We start from the raw sequence: 21,542 nt of genomic DNA, 5'->3' as shown, positions 1-21,542 counted from the left end.
TCCTAAGCCAACTCTATTACATAACATTAGGCCCTCAGGGGAAATTTTTCAAAGTGTTATGTGTACACGGGCTATATTGGGAGTATTTCTTTTAATTGTTTATGTGTCTTTTTGTGTGACTTTAGTGAAAACCTGGCTCGTTTTATACAATTTATGAGGGCAGCATATAGCCTGGCTTCTTAGCCTTAACCAGGCTTCATACTGCCTGCCTAAACTCTCCCCACACTCCACCTCTTTGCCAATTTTTTGGCACTGCCACTTCAAAAAAGCTCTGCGGAAACCTATAGGCAACATTACAGAGATGAGTTCCTTTATTTAAACGGTCTATAACAAGCATTCATGATTACATTTACTTTGTTCGCTTTTCATCACAGTATCAGCACATTAGATCATTGCTGAAGTTTTTTTTCCCCATTCAGCAGTGTTGGAGACTGTTAAATGCATTCTTCCTTTCTGAAGGTAGCTCTGGTTTTCAATCATTTCAGCCGGTATCTATGGCAGTTAACAGCGTACTTGATTGCCATAACTGTGGTGGTGCAGTTGAAAGCAGACTGTTTTGCGTTTGTCAGGGTTGGAGCATTCGAGTGCTTTTAGAGATGGCGACCGTTTCACACTACAAAAACCAGTGGAATTTAGAATTCTGAAAGAAGACTGACAAGCAATGCATGGAGATAACAAAAAAGGTTTAGAAGCTGTAAAAGTTAGGTGCAAATATTTTCTGATCATGTTTTGGCATTGCAGCTCTTGGTAAGTGTTACGGAGAGAGTTTATGGTCATGGTGGAATCCAGAGGTCGGTAATTATTTGAAGTATTTGATATGATGTGTCCTTTTAACATTTTGCCCAAAACACACTCTTTCACTCAGCGATGCGAGCACACTTTTGTTGCTTGAGTCCTTCCACAGATGTTACAGATCTCTGCTGTCCAATTCCTTTACTGTGTTTGCCTGCCATCCACACTGATCACTTCCCGATATCTTTCATGCAGAACATTAATGTAACGCATCATTAATAGCCCTTTGAGACCTGAGTTGACATCACTTTTCTTGTGCTGCTTTTGTTCCAAGTATTTTGAATCTTTGAACCCTCAACAAAATTGGATCGATTTCTTTGCAAAACATGAGAAAAAACAAAGGCAATATGTAACATGTTAAAGGAAAGTTAGGGAAACTGTCTGGGGAAAAAAGCTAATAATACAAATATCATAATTACATCATTAAATTGATGTAAAGAATTATTAAACATTTTAAACACTTTTTTCAGGTCATTCCCTTGTTAGTTTTTGTACGTCTTTTTAAAAAATCATTTTTCTGTTTTGTTTTGTTTTGTTTTTCGACTCATTTCTTTCTACATTATACTTATTTTTTTTAAGTTGCTCATTGTCTTTCTTTATATGTTTTTGCAGCCACAATATAGTTGGGAAAAACAGATTTAAGTGATATATTAATGTAAATTCTATTCCACAAGGTTGGAAAAAGGACAGTGGCTTGCTTAAAGGGATAGTTCAGATTTTTTGAAGTGGGGTCGTTAGAGGTTCTTATCCATAGTCTTTGTATTACATACAGGAGATGTCAGTCGTGGAGAGGCAGGCTGGAGTACTGGCATAGAGCCTAAGCAATACACTGCTGTATGTGGCCAAGTGCAAAATGAATTTTAGCCACCTAAAAGAGGCCCACCCATCAAAATATATCACTCTCTCCTCATCATCTTTTTCATGGCTGCTTGCCATTATCTGCCTCCACTGTTTGATGATGATGCAGAATTTCAAACAAATGCGTACTCTAAAGATTGTGATATGGATCGATGTTTTCACTTTGTACCTATCAAATTGCATCGTCGATCATTGAATCGATATATCAATCCAGGCTGATAGATTGTTACACCCTAAGAAACAGTCATTTTCTTTCCAGCTTTGGGAAGCATTTTCTTCAATTGTTTAACCTGAAACCTTCAGTTAAATTTTCTATTTCTTTGATCGAATAATGCCAATTTTAGCTTTTTCCAGTTAAGGGTGAACACATCTAATCATTGTTTTTTAAATGCATCAAAATACATGCTTCTTGCCTCTCCTAGATATTATGACCATGTTTTCTATACTCATTTTCCACACCTTTTCTACTGGTTTTGTCCTTCTTAGCACAAAATGTTCTTACTAAATTTTTCAATTCTGTTTTGGGCAGCTTCAACTCCCTCTCTGTATTTAGAGTTTGAGTGTCTTGGCCTCCTGATGCACCTCCTACAAATGACACAACTACTCTGGTTACAGATTTTCATGTATTTTCGCTACATATCTTTTCTTTCACTAAGATATGTATTAAGGTAGGACAGTTTGGCTACAGTGGATTATTGTACAATCATTTGTGTGGCGGGCCTAGTTTCTGCACGATACAGTCCTGACTGCAGCTTTGAGAGGAAAGCAGAAGGGACAGTACATTGATTTTTCCCAGCATTTGTTCCATCTTAATGCAAAAAAAAAAAAGGAAAACACTGCTTGAAGTCCTGAAGAAGCTGATTGCCTTTAGAGTTATATGACCTCTCTGACTTCCACAGCATCTCAGACATTACTTTAACTGTAGAACATACTGTACATGATGAATATTTTATACTGACAATAGATAGTGTAATATGTGTGTTACAGTGTAATGTGTAGTATGACAGCAGCAGGGGATTATAATGGGAAACATGTCAATGAAAATGAACCCAGGAATAACTGCGGACAAATTACTCTCACAGAATGCAATTTATTCCACCATGTTCAGCAATGGCTTTAGCTACATGAGCTAATCAGAATAAATAATATGAGACCAAACCAACAAGCAGCCCAAGAGTTGTGACAAAATGATTCCCATCATCTCTACTGAACAATGTGTCGCTTTAAATGTAACTTAGCTTTGCGACCACAAGATAAAAATGAAATGATCTTGATGTGTCTGAGACATTAGTCACTAAAATATGTCATGTATGTAATGTAATTCGGATGGATATTTCAGATTTATTGGCTCTGGAGTTTCACATTTGTTTCCTATAAAACTGCCATTGAATTAAATGTTTATGTCCTCATGCAGTAGTTCTTATGATATCTAAGTAATTAGCGTCCCCTGAATGGCATCAACTTGTTTTATATTCAGCGTAAAATTAAATGCTAAACACGAAGTAACGTAGGTTAGGTTCAGGAAAAGAAACACCTTAAAATAAGTTTCACACAGGACACAAACACCAGTCTCCTTGGGGAAAGTCATGTATTTGTTTTAACTATTCACCAACCCAACCTGCCTCTGTGTGCGCACTTTCGGGTTTTTTAAAAAAAAATTTAAACTTTCCAGCCAAGTCAAGCAATGTGTCCGATGATTATAACATTAATTAAATGTTGAATTTTGAATTATTTTTTTTTTGAACTTTTGTTTTTTTCCCCTCCAAATGAACTTTTAATTGATGATTTGAGGATTGCGAAACATGTTTTGTCAGTTCAAACTCTGTGTCCAATTTGAGACACAGAGTTGACATTGACAGCAAATTCTGAAGCTGCTTCGTGCTGCCAGTGTCTGTTGTTAATTCATGTCTGTAATAACAGCAGGATAGTAGAGCGCCTGCTAATGAAACTGGCACAGAAAGTTGACCAGGTAAAGCAAAGATACTTGGTGTTGTTGGTGGGCTACCAGCTATAAGCAGGCTCTGCAGTGAACCACACACTAAAATGCTGACGGATTCAGTGGTTTCGTGTTTTTTAGCTGAGCTAGCGCAGAGAATATTTTGTTAAAACAGATCAGCGATGCTGTTTTGCCTTCTTTGTTGTCAGTGCAGTTTGCTGGAAGTGGTGTAATTTAGCCTCGGTGTGTTTTATGTGGAGTGAGCACTGTGCCGGGCTATGAATTAAAAAATTGCCTTTTAAATGCTACACTGCTTGTCAGCAGCTGGTCATTTGGTAACTTAGGAGGTAATTTGGCCTTGTGTGCTCTGATTAATTTGGCATGCAGTCAACACGCAAGTCATAATTTTATTTTAATGAAAACTGAACTGCTGGCATTTGCTTCTGGTGTTCTTCACCAACCATTAAGGTTGACAATTTGTTTTTTTATGAAAATGTTCTCATAACTACTGTATATATAACCATAGAATTTGGTGTATACATCCATGTCCCCCTCAACAATTAATTGTTTAGTGATCTCCTGACTTTTCATGTGGCACCATCATCATATTGAATATGAACTGAACCATTACTTGTGTATTGGAGTATCTTGAAGTAGTTGCTTCTTTTAAGTTTCATGAAGCAGTTAATTAGTCAAAAACCAACAGAAATGGCACATGAGTGTGTGTGGTGTGTGGGTGCATCTTCATGTATTCTGAAATTCCTCCTCTAAGGTCACATAGTTTTCAGTTGTGCTCACGTAGTCCTCTGACATGTGTTGCCTCTTTCACTGCTCTAAGCTTAACTGGTGTTTTCTATACCATTTCTATCAGCCTCAATACCATATATGCATTGACATAAGGCTCATCATCTTTGTATTTAGTGTTGGACTATTGATTGTTTTGGATGCGCTGTTCAAAGTTGCAGCTCATAATTGCAAGTTCATCCTGAGAAGTAGTGTAGTGTTCAAAACGTGGTCTGCAGTTTGTAATGTGCACTCGTTATGCCTCTGCAGTGGCTATAGCCGTGGTCAAAGGCTTTATGTTTTTTGGTTGTCTGTCCATCTGTACAAACATCCAGAAGTCCATATGTTCATTTGTCCATTTGCCACCCTCTCATGAATGCCATGTCTCAAGAACAATTTGAGGGAATTTCTTAAATTTGGTACATAATACATTTGGACTCATCCGTGAACTGAGTAGATTTTAGTGATCAAGGTCATGACCTTGTCTGTCTCATTCTCATCAAAGCAATTTCTCAAGGAGGCCTTGAGGGAATTTTTTTTTTTTAATTTGGAACTATTATTCACTTGGACTCAGTGATGAGTTGATTAGATTTTGGTGGTTACAGGTCAAAGGTCAAGGTCACTGTGACCTTATCTGTCACATTCTTGTTAAGGGTTTTTTTCATGAAAACACTGAGGGAATATCTTCAAATTTGGCACAAACATTCACTGAGACTCAAGTATGTACTGATTGTATTTTGATGGTCAAAGGTCAAGGTGACTGTAAACTTCCATCCCTCTCATTCTCCTGAGCGCCATATTCCAAGAAGGCCTTGCAGGAATTTCTACTTGGACTCAAGGAGGAGCTGGTTGGTGGTCAAGATTCAAGATCACCTTACAAATCCTGTTTTTTTTGCCATAACTTAAGCATTCATATATAGTTCTAACAAAAGTTAACAAAACTGTCAAATAGGATAAAATGATGAAGTGATGACAATCTATATCCAAAGGCTCATCATTTTCTGTTGAAACACCTCTCTGGCCATTACTTAACGTCACATTAGGAACAGAAGGGGAGACATTTGTTCAGATACTGAATTGGTGACATTAATCTTGCGTGCCCACCTTTAAACTGTGGCGATTCTATAGATCTTCTGTGCTGTTAGGGGAAGATGTGTGTTAGACATCCATGTTTTCACAGACATGAATGTAAAGTATAAGTGCAGCTTAACTGGTCCATGGAGGCATTCAACTCCAAGGCAGTAATTTTTGTTTTTTAAGCTTAAAGTTGCCTTGTCACATGTACTGGCAAAAGTTTAAAGGGAAATAAGCACATTTTCTGGCACTCTTGTTGTTTTGGTCACATTGTTGATTAATCCTCGATAGGTACAATTATGTAAATGTGTAAAGAGGTAGAAAGACTCTTCAAATAACTCCCACAGTTCTAATAACAATAATAAAGAAAAGACAGTTTTTTTCTGAACATGCTCCCTGCAGCAGTTTAAAATATGTATACAACTTGGGTCACGAGAACATATGGTTTCTTCATTTGTCATCACCATCAAAACCACTCCGAAAACATAACTCACTTCAGAGAAACAACAAATTAGAGACAATTTATCACTGAGAATATAGGTTTGCATTCTATTAACTTTAAGATGTTAACTGGGTGCAAGTTGATTTAATTAGCATCTCTGGGAAAGTTTATGCTGACCTTCAGAAAACTAAACTTACGAACACACCTACACACAGGCAGACAGTCATACTCTAGGCTGTTAGATGTTATTTCTTAGCATACTCATTTTATTCAAACAAATTCAATGAGTCTTTGTTAATAAAGCAAGCATCTTGAATAAAGAGATGAAAAACACAAAGTTCTTTACAACGTGTGATGATTAAAACTCTGAGAAATTAGATAAAATGGCGTCGGAGCACACGATAGAAGAGAAATCATGAAACGGCTCACCGAATTGATAAGGCAAAACAGAAAAAAGAAAGGTGCAGAATAACCACCAAAACTATCTCAGATGTGGTGGCCTTGTGGTGTGAATCAGTTTGGTGCTTTTTGGTTTATCATTGGGTGCACATGGTTATACGTTAGGGAATAAAAACCAGAGGCAGAGCAGTGGCTCATTTTGTAGACGAAAAGTTGAATTTCAAATTTAATCATGATCTTTATAGAAAGGCAGTGCACGCATGAGAGTGATATAGGGGAAAATAAGATATTTTTTCTTTGTGCCTGTTAAGAGTTGAGCGGCTGCATTTCAAACAAACCATGTGACTGATGGAGCGGTTAAAAATGACTTTTTCTTTTAGAAAATAGCAGTAAGATTATGAGCATGTGAACTGCCTTTGCGAGTGTTTGAAAAAAAAAGTAGAATGTTTCCTGGTTTGTTTAGCTGCAGAAACTACATCCAGCTTTTAAAGTCAGACACAGCAGGATTATACAGTATATCATAACTGTATATAAAATGCACAATATTATTAAACAAATGGAAAAATCTCAACAGTCAACCGGATGATTTTAATTTCTTTAAAGAGGCAGCTAGATCACTGACTAAAAATAAAAATGGATTACGGGATATTAGGTTGGAGAAATGCTGAAAAATGAAATCACTTAGTATTTACGTAGATGACACTGTCCTCCCACTCGCACACACCTGGGGACCCACACACTGCACATGATTTAACGCTCAAATCTACTGTTGTGATCACACATCTTACAACATTTTAATACTGAAACAACAAATGATTAAAAGGAGAAAAAAAAAAAACATTAAACAAATTGCAATTATTGCAGAATGGGGAAGACAGGGGACTTTATATAAACTGCTGTTTGCATTTGTTCGGTGCATCTGGTTTCAGCCTCTCACTCCCGGTGGTCAGATGCCATCTTTTCAGGCTGAACACTGATTGGTATCAGCGGCTTCATTTATGCTTCACAACCAAGTGCTCACTCACAGCTGTGCAGCTATCAGCTGACTAGTAAAGCTCAATCATATTCACACAGGTGAAGAGGCGCAAACTTGTTTTTCCTTTGCTGGAGAGGGCATTACTTGCCCTACTGCTCTTATTTGATAGTATTTGTTGCTATTGTTGGTTGGGTTGGTTAGGTTTAGGCACGAGGAGTAAGACTGGTTAGAGTTAGGAAAGATTATCAGGCTAAGCTGGTCAGAGGCAGAGTAAAGCACGTTTGGGCATAAGCAAAAGCTGGCGAGTGACCATAGTCTGCCAGTTTTCGTGCTGAATGTGGTCACTGATGTGACAGACATGCTAGGCTAGCTTGCAAGCTAATGTAAGCCTGTTCATGTGTAGTAATACTGCAAAATATTATGCTCTTGATTTTGCATTTGAAACCGTTATCGTCAATGCAGCCAATCCTTGTGAATTACACGCAGCCTTGCAATTTCGTCCAATCACTGCGACTATCCCGCAAATTTACTATGTAAATTGAGTAAAATGTAATTTCAGTGTAGCATTTGCACAGTGCATTGATTCTCTCTCTCTGTGTCTCTCTCTGTCTCCGCCTGCTGCTGACAACTTATGTCTGTATCCACTTTTGTCCTTTTAAAGGTTTTTGGGTTCTCTGCCCTGTTGGTAGTGCATCCCAGCACAGAAAAACTTAGACATTTTTCTGTTGTTTGATAACAGGCGGAAGTGACAAGGAGGCAACTCTAAGCAATGTAAAGTCACTTCAGAGTAATATATTTTTTCACCTCCGGTCGGTCGGGACTTACAGTCTCTACAGTAGTTTAGGGAGGAGCTCTGATCATAGTTTCTGTCGCAGCCCTTCCCGTGCCCAACTGACAGTAGCTGTTTATGGTCCAAGCCTGATTAAAAACCAGAGTCCTCCTGCTGCTGATAGATGTGGCTGGAGGCATTTTGTACTTGGCTTGTTCTTCACCCTGTCTGTACATTTAATTTAATTTAATTGTTTAATTATTAATTTAGTTGCACACAAGATTTGATAAAAATTAAGAAGATAAACAAAAATTGTGCAGAAGAGGTTAAGAAACCTGAAGGGGTTTATAGTAAAAACTTTCCCTACAATATACAATCTATTCAATACAGTAATTCTCTTCTTAACATGACATTTTAACAATCAAACAAGTAGTTATAGTAATCATAAATGGAGCACATGCATAATACATTGACACAGCTAATACATTAACTACAGCACTGGTGTTTTTTCATGTTAGACTTAAATGAGATTAATGATAAGTTTCATCCGTTCGTTCATCTGTCTCATTCTTGTGAATGCAACATCTTCAGCTTCTTCAAATTTAGCACAAACGTTCACTAGGGCTCAATGATGAAAGTGATTCGCTTTTGGTGGTCATAAACCAAAGGTCATTGTGACTTCCTCTGTCTCATTCCTGTGATTGGTTATCTCAAGAAGGCCTTGAAGAAATTTCCCCCAAAAGTCCAACCCAGACCTGCCGGGCCGGGCTCAATCGGGCTCAATCGGGCTCAGGTAGAGAATCAGAGCTCTAGTTTGGTGGCATGTACATTAAAGTTGCACAGATTTACCGCCGCTATATCTTTCTGGACCTGTTTCATTTTTATACAAAGAGCAGGTGTTATCTCATGCAGCTGCAGCTTTAAATTGAGAAATTAGAAGCCATAGATAGAACTAAAGAGAGAGAGAGGGTGAAATGAGGAGAACTCGGGTAAACTGAACTTATCGTAAACACGATCCTTTCAGCACCAAACACAGCATATTTCTGAAACACCTTCACATGCCTCTCTTAGTTCCTTAAAGCACATACCTTATTTTATCTTTTATGTCTTTAAATCTATGAGTCTGTCTCTCACTTTCCTACCTGCTCACGTTCATGATGTCTATAGAAATTCACCCTCAGACTACAATAAATGCATGTTTCAAGTTTAAATAGAGACATTTCATAGACACTTGTCTCTAGAAGGTGCACTTTCCTGTTAATATGAAAAAAAACCTGCTCAGCACTTCATCCTTAATTGAAAAGCTTTTTGCCTGAAATGATTTCTGCAAATTTCATGAATTATTGAAATGAATGAAGAGATGGAGGTAAAGTGGACCAACATGTCGGATCTTTGATACTAGCAAAAAGGAATAAGAGAAAAAAACACTTTGCAGCTGCTCGGATCTGAATTCATTCCCTTTTTCTCACTGTCAAGAAGTGGCAAAATACATTTAATTAATCAGATGTTTTTGTGCCCAGCTACTCTCTGGTTTTCATTAAGTAGTGAGCCAAATGCCTGAGACGAATGGACAACATTTCCAGCTGAAACCAATCCAACCTCCATGTCTCTTAAGACCAAAAAAAGTTTCAGTGTGGTGATAATGCTCATAAAAGGTATTGATTCCTTGGAAGCATCAAAGATCCACATTTCACCTAATTGTTTCTGTTTTCTGTTAATTCAGTTTTCTCTCTGGAAGGTGCACTTTGGTCTGTTGGGTTCCTATAACTCTCACTTGGACCCACTGACTGAACTGGCTATTTATGCAACTCAGTAGCCAGAAAAAAAATGTTGATGAATGATGAATGAATGTTTCTTCATACAATTGTTACATTAATAATGTATATTATTATCTAGTGTATATGTTTAAACTTCACTTTTCAAAAATGCTATGGTTAATGTGTGGTTAGGTTTTGGCACAGTTAGTTATAGTTGGAGATTATAATGTTTTGACTTAAAATTCCCAGATGGAGGCCACAATCATGGCCAGAAATGCATTGACATCTTTAAAAAACATCTGCATTCGGAACCTAAAAAGCTGCTCAAAACACCAGAAGAGGTCCCTCAAAAACACTTATATTTTAGGGCTGAGAAGCACGAGGAAAAATAGTGACAGGTTGATACAAAATACCCACGTTTGTTGTCTAAAATCTGTTGGAAAAACTGATCAGTCACAAGGAAACACTAATGTTTGGCACCTAAAAATCTGCTGATAAAACAGCAACTGATCGCAATTAAACACCCGCAATTGTTGCCTAAAAAGCTGCTAGAAACACATCAACAGGTCTCTCAAAATTACCTGTTGATGTTATTATTATAAACACTCAACGCTTTTGGTGCCACACATAAAACCCAACCACACACCTCTAGTGGGTCATTAATGATGATTGTATGAGTCTATATTTTTCTATTAGAGGAAAATCTTGCATAGTATACAAAGAAAGGAAGAATAGTACAGCTCCTCCAACTTTAAAACTCAACATCTCCTTTGCAGAAATTACAGACTTAATTTTTTTAGGACAGAAAGTAAGAAGGGGAATTGCATTTCATTGAAATGTTTAATCAGGCAAATAATAAGAGGGCTCTGTGTGAGAGAGACATTTAGAGGAAAGTTGGAGCTGAGCGCTGGAACAGAGAAGCGAAGCTGATGTGTTGTCAGATGGACCCATAACCTGGTTAAGGCAGATCAGAGAGGGAGACTCCGAGAGGGTTGGAGGGGGGAGAGAGGAGGCGGGTATGTCATGCACAGCACGAAGCCTTTTCTTCTCCTGTTGTCAATTAAAGCGGCCGGCTCTGCACCTGCATGTGGATGCCAGGCCGGCGCTTCTAGCCAGCATTCACCTCGGCACCAAGCTCGCTGTCCAACCAGCTCTTAATGAGGGGCTTTGTGTGGATAAAGGGGGCTGGCGCGTATACTCAGGCACCCATACATGGCAATTAGGGTGCACCAATCCTGGGGAGATCAAGGACTCGTGATTCTCTCCCTCTCTCTTTCTCTCTTTCTCTCTCAGATTCCATCCTCTTTATACTTTGCTTAAGTAAGACTGATGGACAGACGTGCAGATATGGGATTGAAGATTTTCAAATGCGTAGGTTTGGAAATGACAAACTGTAATCCTCACAGAATGAATCATGGCTAACGTCTTCCTTACTGGAAATTTTAAAGCAAGATTCATTCTAGCATGGAATTTACATATACTCATCAAAGCACAAATCTCGAAGCAGCGTCTTTAAGGTTTTCTGTAAGTCTAACTCGTGTGGAGTCAAAACAGGAATAAAAAGTATTGTAGCTGTGTTTTACCAGATCTGAATCCATGAAAAAAAAAACACTCAAATGTTTGAATGTGTTAAAAATATCTGAACAAATATGTGTATTTTTTTAATCAGAAAGGAGATTTGTAGCAGTGGATGACATTTTTTAATAAATTGAAAAGATTTGTGTGTATTAAAAAAAAAAGGTTTTCACAAACGCTTATAGCAAATCTGTTTGCAGGTGAAAAAAGTAGACAGAACTCAATTGTATGTGTGAATCCCAGGGAAACAACAATGAATCAAATCAATAGTACAAGTACTTTTGTCCCACACTTTTGGTGCTTCCTCCTGATCAGCCAGTGCTCAGGTTAACATATAATTTTATGATTTAATCATGGAGCCAGTGGGGTGAACCCACTTTGCTGTGAGCCTGTGGCTGCAACCAGGCATGCTTGGAAAACAGCTAGCAACAGGGATGACACCAGGGATGAGGCTTTTGTGTAGGCCGAAATGGAAGCTAACGCTGCTGGTTCCCTCGTAAAAAAGCCTATGGGATTTTACCATAGGATATTGAATCATTACAGAAAATCATCTCTGAGGCAAACAAACGTTTATGATACTTACACATTTTGTTCAGCAAAATAATCTTCTCTAAATGAACACCACTCTAAGGATTTATGGAGTGCAATCGCCAGCAAGTCCCTTCAGTTAGAAATAGCTATCCGATGTTGAAGTCTAAATCTTGGAAGGATAAGAGCTAGTTAGCTTATTAATTGAGGTTGCATAAAGTTTTATAGTGGTGTGTTCAAGGTCGGCTAAGTAAAATGAATATTAGGCAAAGTTAAATGAAGTGTCAGCATGATGTGTTCAAATGTATCATCAGCAAAAAGAAAAACTTGGCAAGAAACGTGAATAATATAGTTTTTGGCTGAGATATTTGTTTTTTTAAGCAATTTTAGATGGACAGTAGAGATGGAGAAAAAAATTAGTGCTGCTGATATATTTTTTCTATTTTTAGTTTTATGTTATCATGAAGGGGCCCTGTTACATCAGCCGTGTTTATTGAAGGGTAGAATTTTTTGTTCTGTTCAAAAACAGTCACTTAAGCAAGAAAAGCAAAACCAGTTCTGTTGAAAACATATTGTCACCAAATAATAGAAAAGTATCAACAGTGGTATTGAAAAAGACTCGGATCATTAAGGAGTCTCGATAATGGTGTCAGTATCAATATACATGAACGATCCCCGTCCCTACTCATTAGTGGTCTGATAAACAGTAAACTCATCTATTTAATGCTTACTGGCCCTTCTCACTGCTATCCAAACCACATTAGCTGTCAACTTTGGTTGCAGCCACAGACTTCTCCCTCTGTAAGTGTGATTTGTACTCGTAGATTTCATCTGTTGCGGTTAAACGAGGATTCACAGATACAATTGAGTTCTGCGTGATTTTTTTTCAGCTTCAAACAGATAAATGTGACTGCAGAGCTGATGTGTAACTGCAAACCTTTTTTTGTACCTGTAAAACTTTGTGCAAATCTTCTTCATGCACTAGCAACTATTTTTCATTTATTCAGAAATGTCATGCACCGCTACAGATGTTACGGATTCAAAAATACATTTTCTGATATTTGTTTTACACCTTCAGACATTTAAATTCATCTGATCAAAACGTTTTTACGCATCCACCCATTTGAATGTATTCATTAAACATGTTTTCACATTCAGATATAGTCATGCTTTTTTTCCCTATTTTGACTTCATACACTTTCTCCTGACAGTTATGGGATTCAGCACAATTTTATTGGGGTAAATTTCAGAGTTAACACATGTCTGCGCAACAGTGAAACACCATTCGAATCTAGAGGCTCAAACAAACATTGTGGGAGTCGATGAAATGAATTGCCAATAACGACAGTTGAGTCGTTTCCAAGATATAAACTCTGGAAACCTTCATTATCTGTCTTAAAGCTTTAGGAGAGAAGCCTCCAATGAGGACACGTATTTAGTGAGCTGTCACAGATAGCTCCGGTGAAATGCAAATTCAGTTTATAAGTGTGGCTTTTCACTTCAAACAGTATGCCACCCACAAGAGAAAAACATTGTCTTTCTTCTGAGAGTTAACTTCAGAGATGTGGGCATTACATCATGTGAATATAACTAATGGAAACACAGGTAACAGAGACCAATATGTGCAGTGTCTCAGAGCAATAAACTGCAGGAACAGACGAGGCAAAGGTGACGTTCAGAAGTGAAAGAAAGAAAGAGTTAGCACATGCAGTCACACTGAGGTGTAGCTCTTTGCCCTCCTATGGCTTTGAGTCACTTCTTTTAATGAGGCGTCTTGTATTTTTTTCTGCACTGATCAACATTGGAGATTTGTACTATGGCAAGAAAAATGAATCAAACTGTGCGGCTCTGGCAGGTTTATTAGAAAGTAACAAGAACAGAGAGAGCAGCTCTGTGGAACAAGGTTTTGCTCCTCAACAGGTTTGAGGACAAATTCTTAGTGAGCACAGTGGTACTGAGAAAAACGTTGCCTTGAAGAGACAGCGGGAGTGCAACCAAAGAAAGGTTAAAGATTCATTTGACAAAGAGTTTTGAAAGAAATTATTTCTCACCAATCACAGCAGAGTTCGGGGAGAGTATGATGAGAATCTCTCTCGATTTGAAAGGTGGAGTCTTCTATCTGGGTATTTGCCTTTTCCAAAACGACAGGGCCCACCAGTGAAGCGAAAAGGGACTTTCTGAAGTCATTCCTGAGATGTAGAAAAATGTCAGACTAGAGGTCTTGTCACTCATACGTGAATGGCATCTCAACTGCTGCTAAAAGCAAACCTCTTTACAGGATCATTCCAGCATGACAGAAATTTGATCCTCTTTTTTTCTTTTTTTTTTTTTTTGCATCTTGCATGCATGAAAGCAATCACATTTAATATCTTGGAGGCTATTTTTACATGTGCACGCCGTGATGAACAATATTTTTTAAATCAGTTCTGCGATACCTGCCAGGCTACGAAATGACTCCCAACGTGTCTAATTCAGTCAGCGAAGGTGATCCATCACTGTGATTGAGAAGATAACAAACATGTTTTGCCAAGTTCCATTAGAACGGCACAGTGCATGGTGGCGCGCTGATGCCCGGCCTGTGGTTATCATGTTTCTAACCAAGCATGTAATTGTATTATTGCTGCCAAGCTACAGTGACACTGTGTTCTGTGTTTGTGCTTTCATTTTTTTCCTTGCATGTATGATTTTAGTACATACAGAAATGCTCATCGTTCGATTACCTCCACACGTTTGATGTGTCTGGCATTAGCCCTTCCTCAGAGGTCTGAGGTGATTGAATGAACTTTCATGGGAGCATTAGTGTGCAGACTTTATCTATTTTTTGATATCTGTTTTTGCTTTGTCCAGCACCTAGTCTTTATTACTTTTGGATTTGCACGCTGCTTGGACTTCTCTCGTGTCTCTGACAATCATGATCAACCCACATCAGACCTTTCTCTGAGCTTTTGTTTTTTGCTTTTTTAAAATCTTTTTCAACCAGTCAGTTGTTTCTTCTTTATGCCTCCTATCAAATAAACACGTTTGCAGTTGGTCAGAGGAAAATACCGCTGCTTTTCGGTTGGAGCTTGAGTGGTGAAATAACTCCATGGCGACGGGCTGGTTGGTCCACACGCCCCTGGATGCTGTTGTTGCCCGCAGAAACACTTATTGTAGCGAAATGTGAAGCATATAATACGGTAACTGTTTCAGTTATTTCAATAAAAAATTGAGAGGTTTTCTATTTATTTCTGGTCTAAATATAAATTCCAAGATAAGACCTTAACTCTGCCAGGCGATGTGAGAACAGATATGTATTCCATCTAACGAGTTCAACAAGTGCGACATGGGTTCGTGGTGTCAGGACTGACTCTCATGTGCCCTCTGAGTCTTCTAATATATATGGTCCAGCTCGCTGTGGAGAGCTGTGGAGGGCTGCAGAGAATCGGCGGATATTGGCCAAAAACCTCTGCTACGTGAAAGGTCCCCTCGTCCCTGACATTCAAAACGTCAATGCTTATGTCACGGCTTTTCGTGGCTGCCACCAGGAGAGTGACATCTGCACCTCGGCATCATGAGCCAGATCTACACTCAGTGTGGGCGGGTTGAAGTGGATTTTTTCACTTCAAATCAGAATACTCACTAGTCTCTGTAGCTCCATCGCCACAGTAATCTACCCCTGGATAGACACAGTGCACACACAGGATGGCTTAATAAATGTGCTTTGTCCAAAAATTAGTCTGTCATTGTATAATGTATTATAGGTTATATGCAGAGGAAGAAAGATAGAGTGTGTAGGATTACTGAACAGCATGTCACATTTTATATCATTTTGTGAATGTTGCCTCGACATATAGAGGAGAGAAAAAAAAATATCAGAATCTTTCAATGGATTAGGATCAATGTCACTTACTGAGATGAGAACATCAGGATTTTAATGATTGTCAGTAATAACTTGAAAAGTTAGAAATAAGACCTTCCGGCAAGTTTCACTTCTTTAGAAAAAGTTCCACTGTGCTTATTCAAGATCTCATAATAGATTTGTTTTCTCTAATTTGCACTTCTTCAGGCACCCTGAAAGGATTGCTCCAGCCATGGTGAAAATTAGACTCATTTACCAGACGAGAATTTCTTTTTGTAAAAATTGCTGCTATTTTTCATTTTTGTATCTTTAAAGGGGGTAAATACATACTGATGTCCACCGTCTTTGTCTGAACATCTAACCCAAACTAGCATTATAATCTGCCTCTTTAGGTAAAGCCCAGTCGTCAGAATATAATGTTGATTTTGTACATGTCTGCACACTACGGACATGTGACATATGTACGTTTCATATGTGCGATGTAGTTCAGATTAAATGTATATGAGCTGCGTTTCTCACCGCTCATCATTTTCAATAGGCACATTAACTTATCTGATTAGAAATGTTTGAAAGCCTGAACAGATAAAAAATTATCCATTTAAACACCTCAGTCATCTTAAACAGGCGCTAACTGATTCAAATTTCAATTGACTGCACATGAGTAGTTTAAACCTTTTCATAAACCAGAAAATTTGTATCTTGTAAACAATGAAGTTGATTAATCTTTGGCTGTGTTTTCTGCACATGCTCCATCCTCACCAAAAAGGCCTTCGTGTGCTTGCCGTCTTCTCTTCTTCATTGCCACCAGTAAAAGTGTGTTGGTATCACGCTGTGTTTTGATTAAGAGCATCAAAACAACAGCAAATAGTAACTCACTCGCTCATGCCGGGTACGTGAGAGGAGAGGGAGAGAGAGCACTGTGCTGCTGTCAGATTTTTTCATCATTTATTTGTCACTGCGAGAAAATGCGAGAGTTGGCAGTCCTGTCAAGTTACTATATTCATAACTTTTGCACATGCCACACAGCTGCTCCGTTTACACGCACCGGTGTATGTAAACAGCAGATCTTGTTAGATGACATCCCATGGAAACAGTTGACCTGAAATCTTCGATCAGTTTGAGAAAAAGTGCGCATGTGCATGCAGCTAATGAGAGTTGAGAGCTGGACACGTCCTGCCATGTTTGTAGCAACTAAGTTGGGTATGTTTTAATGAGAATATAGGACATTTTCAGCTGTGTTTGTAGCCACAAAAGCTGGTATTTGTAATAGGATTTCAAGACATATCCATCTGTGCTTGCAGTGACAAAAGCGAGTATTTTTTTTACAAGAATTTTGCACGCCCAGGCTGTTTTGTAGAAACCGAAGCGTGTATTTTTAAACAATACTTTAGAACATGTTCAGCTGCATTTGTAGCATCAAAAGTGGGTATGTTTCAATAAGAGTTCAGCATATATCCAGCTGTATTTGTTGCAACCAAACTGGGTATTTTTAAACAACAGTTCAGAACGTGTTCACCTGCGTTTGTAGCCACAAAAGCTGTGGTTGTAGTTACAAAAGAATGTTTTGGAGTTTTTTTCCACAAAGGATCAGAGCACATCAAGCTGTGTTTGTAGCAATGATAGCGGGTGTGTTTTGATAAGAGTCGGAACAGTTGTTTGTCAAAACCAAATCGAGAATTGTAAGGCCCAACACAAGATTTTTCTAACACTAGCCAAGGCCAGGGAATGAATAGAATTTGAACTGATACAGATAAAGCTGGCAGCTGTGGAAGAACTGGATGCCTTACAAAAAAAATCTGAATTTCTTTACCAGCCTTACAAAACCTCTTTTCAGTTTATTTGCTAAATTTACTGGCATTTTCAACCTCTTTAGGTGAGTTGTTCATGTAGGTTAATTCAAAAAATATTTTTGATGAATTAAAAGATGACCATCATTAGAAATCTCCACCATATACAAACAAAGGATAAGGACAGATTGGACTCAAAATGGATTCCACACTGAATGACGTGCCATGTGTATTAATGCACATGGTAGTTCAGCACATTCATAGACAATTCAAGAGTGTGATTGATAGGATGACACAAAAAAACACATAATTACGGCAAGGCTGCCACCCTCGTAAGACAGCTCTATGGCAAAAGGAGGCAACAAGTAGCATTGTTGGGTACAGATGAAGTTTAGCACTAAATCCATCACCTGTCCTTGCTCTTTTACTCAGTGAAAGAGTGTGATTATCTTCTTTAGGTGCACAGGAGGAAAAAAATCTCTCCACACAAGCCATTAAAAATGACAGGGGCAGGCCGAGGATCAAATTGAATAGGTATTAGCTGCTTATCTACATACACGAACAGGCACACATCTAGTCTTGTGTGCAGCCTTTATGCATGCACTTAGTTTTTCTTTATCACACACTGCCCACGCGGACTTAAGGCATGATGAACACTTGCATAAAGGAGCATGTGATATTGAACCTGATCTGGTTAACCTTCAACAGACTCTCAAAATGTGACGAAATAATCTATTGGCAGAACTTTTTTGACAACTAACAATCTGAGCGCAAGCAACAAAATAGGAAAAGTAATATATCCTTCAGAGACTAATGTGTAAATTAGTCTTTTTCTAGAAAAAAGTAAGAGTAACAAAGTCTCCAACAGCTGAGCACCCACTACCGCCTTCAACACTGCGGGGGCGTCAGGGTCAAGACTCCAACATGGAGGCCGGAGCGGCGCTCTTCCATCGTAGCAGCAGCGAGTTGGGCGGCCTTTTCTGGCTCCAGGCTTAGTGACACATGCATTGGCCTCAGTGCACATCAGTGGGTGGAGGAACATCAATGCTCCATCTGATATAGGTGCCCAAGGTTTAATGTTTGCACCAATTACAGCTCCGCATTGACTGATGTTTGATTCAAGGTGAACTAAAGAGATGAACCCAGCGGGGGCTGAATCAACTGGGTGTTTATTTACAGCATGCCAGATGTGGTGCACATACCTTAATTTCCATTTGATTCTAAGGTGTTTATGTGCTCTGTGCATGTGTTTGTATATTAAAGGCAGAGCTCAAATGGCTTGAGAATAAGGGTTACAGCAGAACCACCGTTGACTCAGATGGTGTCAGTGTTTGGCATCTCCTCGACACAGAGCAGGTTTCAGGCAGAGTGTCTGGGCCACACAGAGTGACACTCTAGATCTGTCAGATGGGCTCGAAGCCCAGAATTCAATCAGGAATAAAAGAATGATGCTCTATTTCAGCTTTGACGTGGCTTTATATTCATTTTCCCCAGCCAGTGATGATAAAAGTGAAGAATTCTCAAGCTTTACAGCAGCTGCACCTCTGTGGCCTGCATGGGCAATCTGTTAGTTGCAGACATTTGTTTGTTTGTTTGTACATACATATGTGTGCATCTGTGTATGTTACACACATGTACTCATAGCCTTTGACATGCTGGTCCAACACCTAAAAGAATACTTCACCTCTATATGCCCATTTTTAACTCAGTTACTTACCTCGTGTTGTGTTGAATTCATGAAGAAAAGGGTTGTTTGGTGTTTTTTTTAATTTAAGTCACAGGTGTCTGTGATTAACGTGCATTATAATCAAAGTCTCATTTATCCATTCATATGCTTAGTACTTCCCAAACAGGCATCCCTTTTTGATGAGGAAATTAAACGTGAAACTTTTCTGTGCTCTCTTTAAAGCCAGACTCCATTAATGAAAACAGTAATTTTACCTCTCAGGACACAGGAGTGACTGGTCTACTGCTTCCTCCGTCTGTACTTTGTTTGTCTTATTAGGTTTGGTTCGGTGATTCCAAACTAAACCCTTAAATCACCAAAGTCTCACAAAGCAAACACAAAACAAACTCTTCATGGCAATGGAAGATCAGCAGCTCCCGTGTTCAGAAACGTAAAATTACTGTTTTGTCAATCGAAGAGAGCTTTGAAGAGAACATGGATAAATTTTACTTTTAGTAAAGTTCCCTGTCAGGGAAGGCTGTCTGTTGGTAAGTACTGAGCATACGACCGGATAAATGAGACTTGAATTACTATACACAAGTTGCGTTTGCATTTGTGAACCGGTGTTTTGATATAGTATTGCTGTTGTTAAATTTGAACCCCTATGACTTCAGTTCATCAAAACTTTTCTCTTTTTTTTGGATTCTTTTACTGGAGGCATGTAAGAAAAACAAAGATTTCTTCCCAAATTCAAAGTGACACAGGGTGAGTAACTGATACATAAATCACTGTGGGGGTGAAGTATCCTTTAACAAAAGCATCTGAATCCGCAGCCAGCTAGAGAATCCTCTGAATTAATTTGAAATACTTTTAACAGCCAAACTTTCTAGTCTTTAGCCAGCGTCCAGACAGGCAGATACAGTGAGATCTCTTTCAGCTCAACACTACAGCACATTTTTCATGAAATAATTCTGCACAAGAGTTAATGAGGAAGGTTATTTACTGATTATCTGTAAGGGTTCATAGAGAAGCCAACATACTTTACAACACCATCTACCGTGTGCTCTATATCCTGCACATACATTCTGCTTATACTATTTATAGCACACACGGTGTCAGCTTTTCTCCAACAGTCATTAAAGCGCTGCCAGAGTCTAAATAGCATCTTTAAATCACTGCACTGCAACATCAAAAAAAAAAGTGTGATGCATATTTGGAGGGATGCTGCAACAAAAATCATTGACATTTAAGACTTAGCTCTTGTACTGATTGTCTAACTAAATGTGAAATGGTGTATTAATGTTTTTTGTGCATGTGCATCATTTATTCATTTGACTGCAGTTCTTCCTTTTAATCTCATGTTTTTAAAAACTCTGTTGATGAGTCAAATAAGGAATAATATTGACATATCTGAAAATTTATCAGCAATGTGCTTTTTCAGAGACAGTGTTCCTTTTGTGCTGGATCAGGGCAACTCAACTTGCTTTGCTTGGGGGCCACTTTTGCTAAATGAAAGGAGGCCAGGGGCCAATTGCAGCAGCCCCATACATGTTTCTAGTATTTAAGACATTTTTAGTATTATATGACATTACTAATATTTTAGGACGTTTCTAGAACTTAAGGACATTTCTAGAATTTTTGCACATTTGTAGGATTTTAGGACATTTCTCACATATTACAATTTTTTAGGATTTGAGAACGTCTCTATGGTTTTGAAATGTTTCTTAGATTTTAGGAAGTGTCTAGGATTTTAGGATCTTCCTCAGATTTTAGGGGGTTTTCAGGATTTCAGGATTTTTCTTTGATTTTCTGACCGTTTCTAGGATTTTAGGACAGTTCTGGGATTTCGGGATTATAAGAAGCTCTTTTATGATGCTCTTTTTTGCCCACTGGCACCTCATAAATACTAAAAGTACAAAAGCAAATCCCAGTGTGAATCACGCTATTTTTATTGTGAAATAACGTGGCCACCCAGCACCCTATCAGGGCCATATTTGGCCCACGGGCTGTAAATTGAGTATCACTGCGCTATATAATCCTCAGACCTTAACCTTAACACAGTTTTGTTGGAAGTACTTTCTACTCAATAAATAATCTCCATGAAAACTTATATTTTCATGGGTTTTATATGTTTTTTTTTATGTCAATGCTGCGAGCACCACAAAGTACCATTCGTCTCTATTGTTTTGGGGTAGCAGCAGAATTCTTAAGTAAAACCCAAACTGCAGCTTATTGATGGCTCAATACAACTTAGAGTAGAATATGTTTTGTGTTTTTTGACACTTAAAAAAAAAGCTTAAAGCTTTAAGGTAAGTTGCTCAGAGCCTCATGATTTATTTTGCAGCCTCTGGTATGTGTGAGA

The sequence above is a fragment of the Plectropomus leopardus genome, chromosome 19 (assembly GCF_026936395.1).
Source record: "Plectropomus leopardus strain MGB_pleo_1.0 chromosome 19, ASM2693639v1, whole genome shotgun sequence".
Lineage (NCBI taxonomy): Eukaryota > Metazoa > Chordata > Actinopteri > Perciformes > Serranidae > Plectropomus > Plectropomus leopardus.
Note: the sequence above shows the minus strand (reverse complement) of the source record.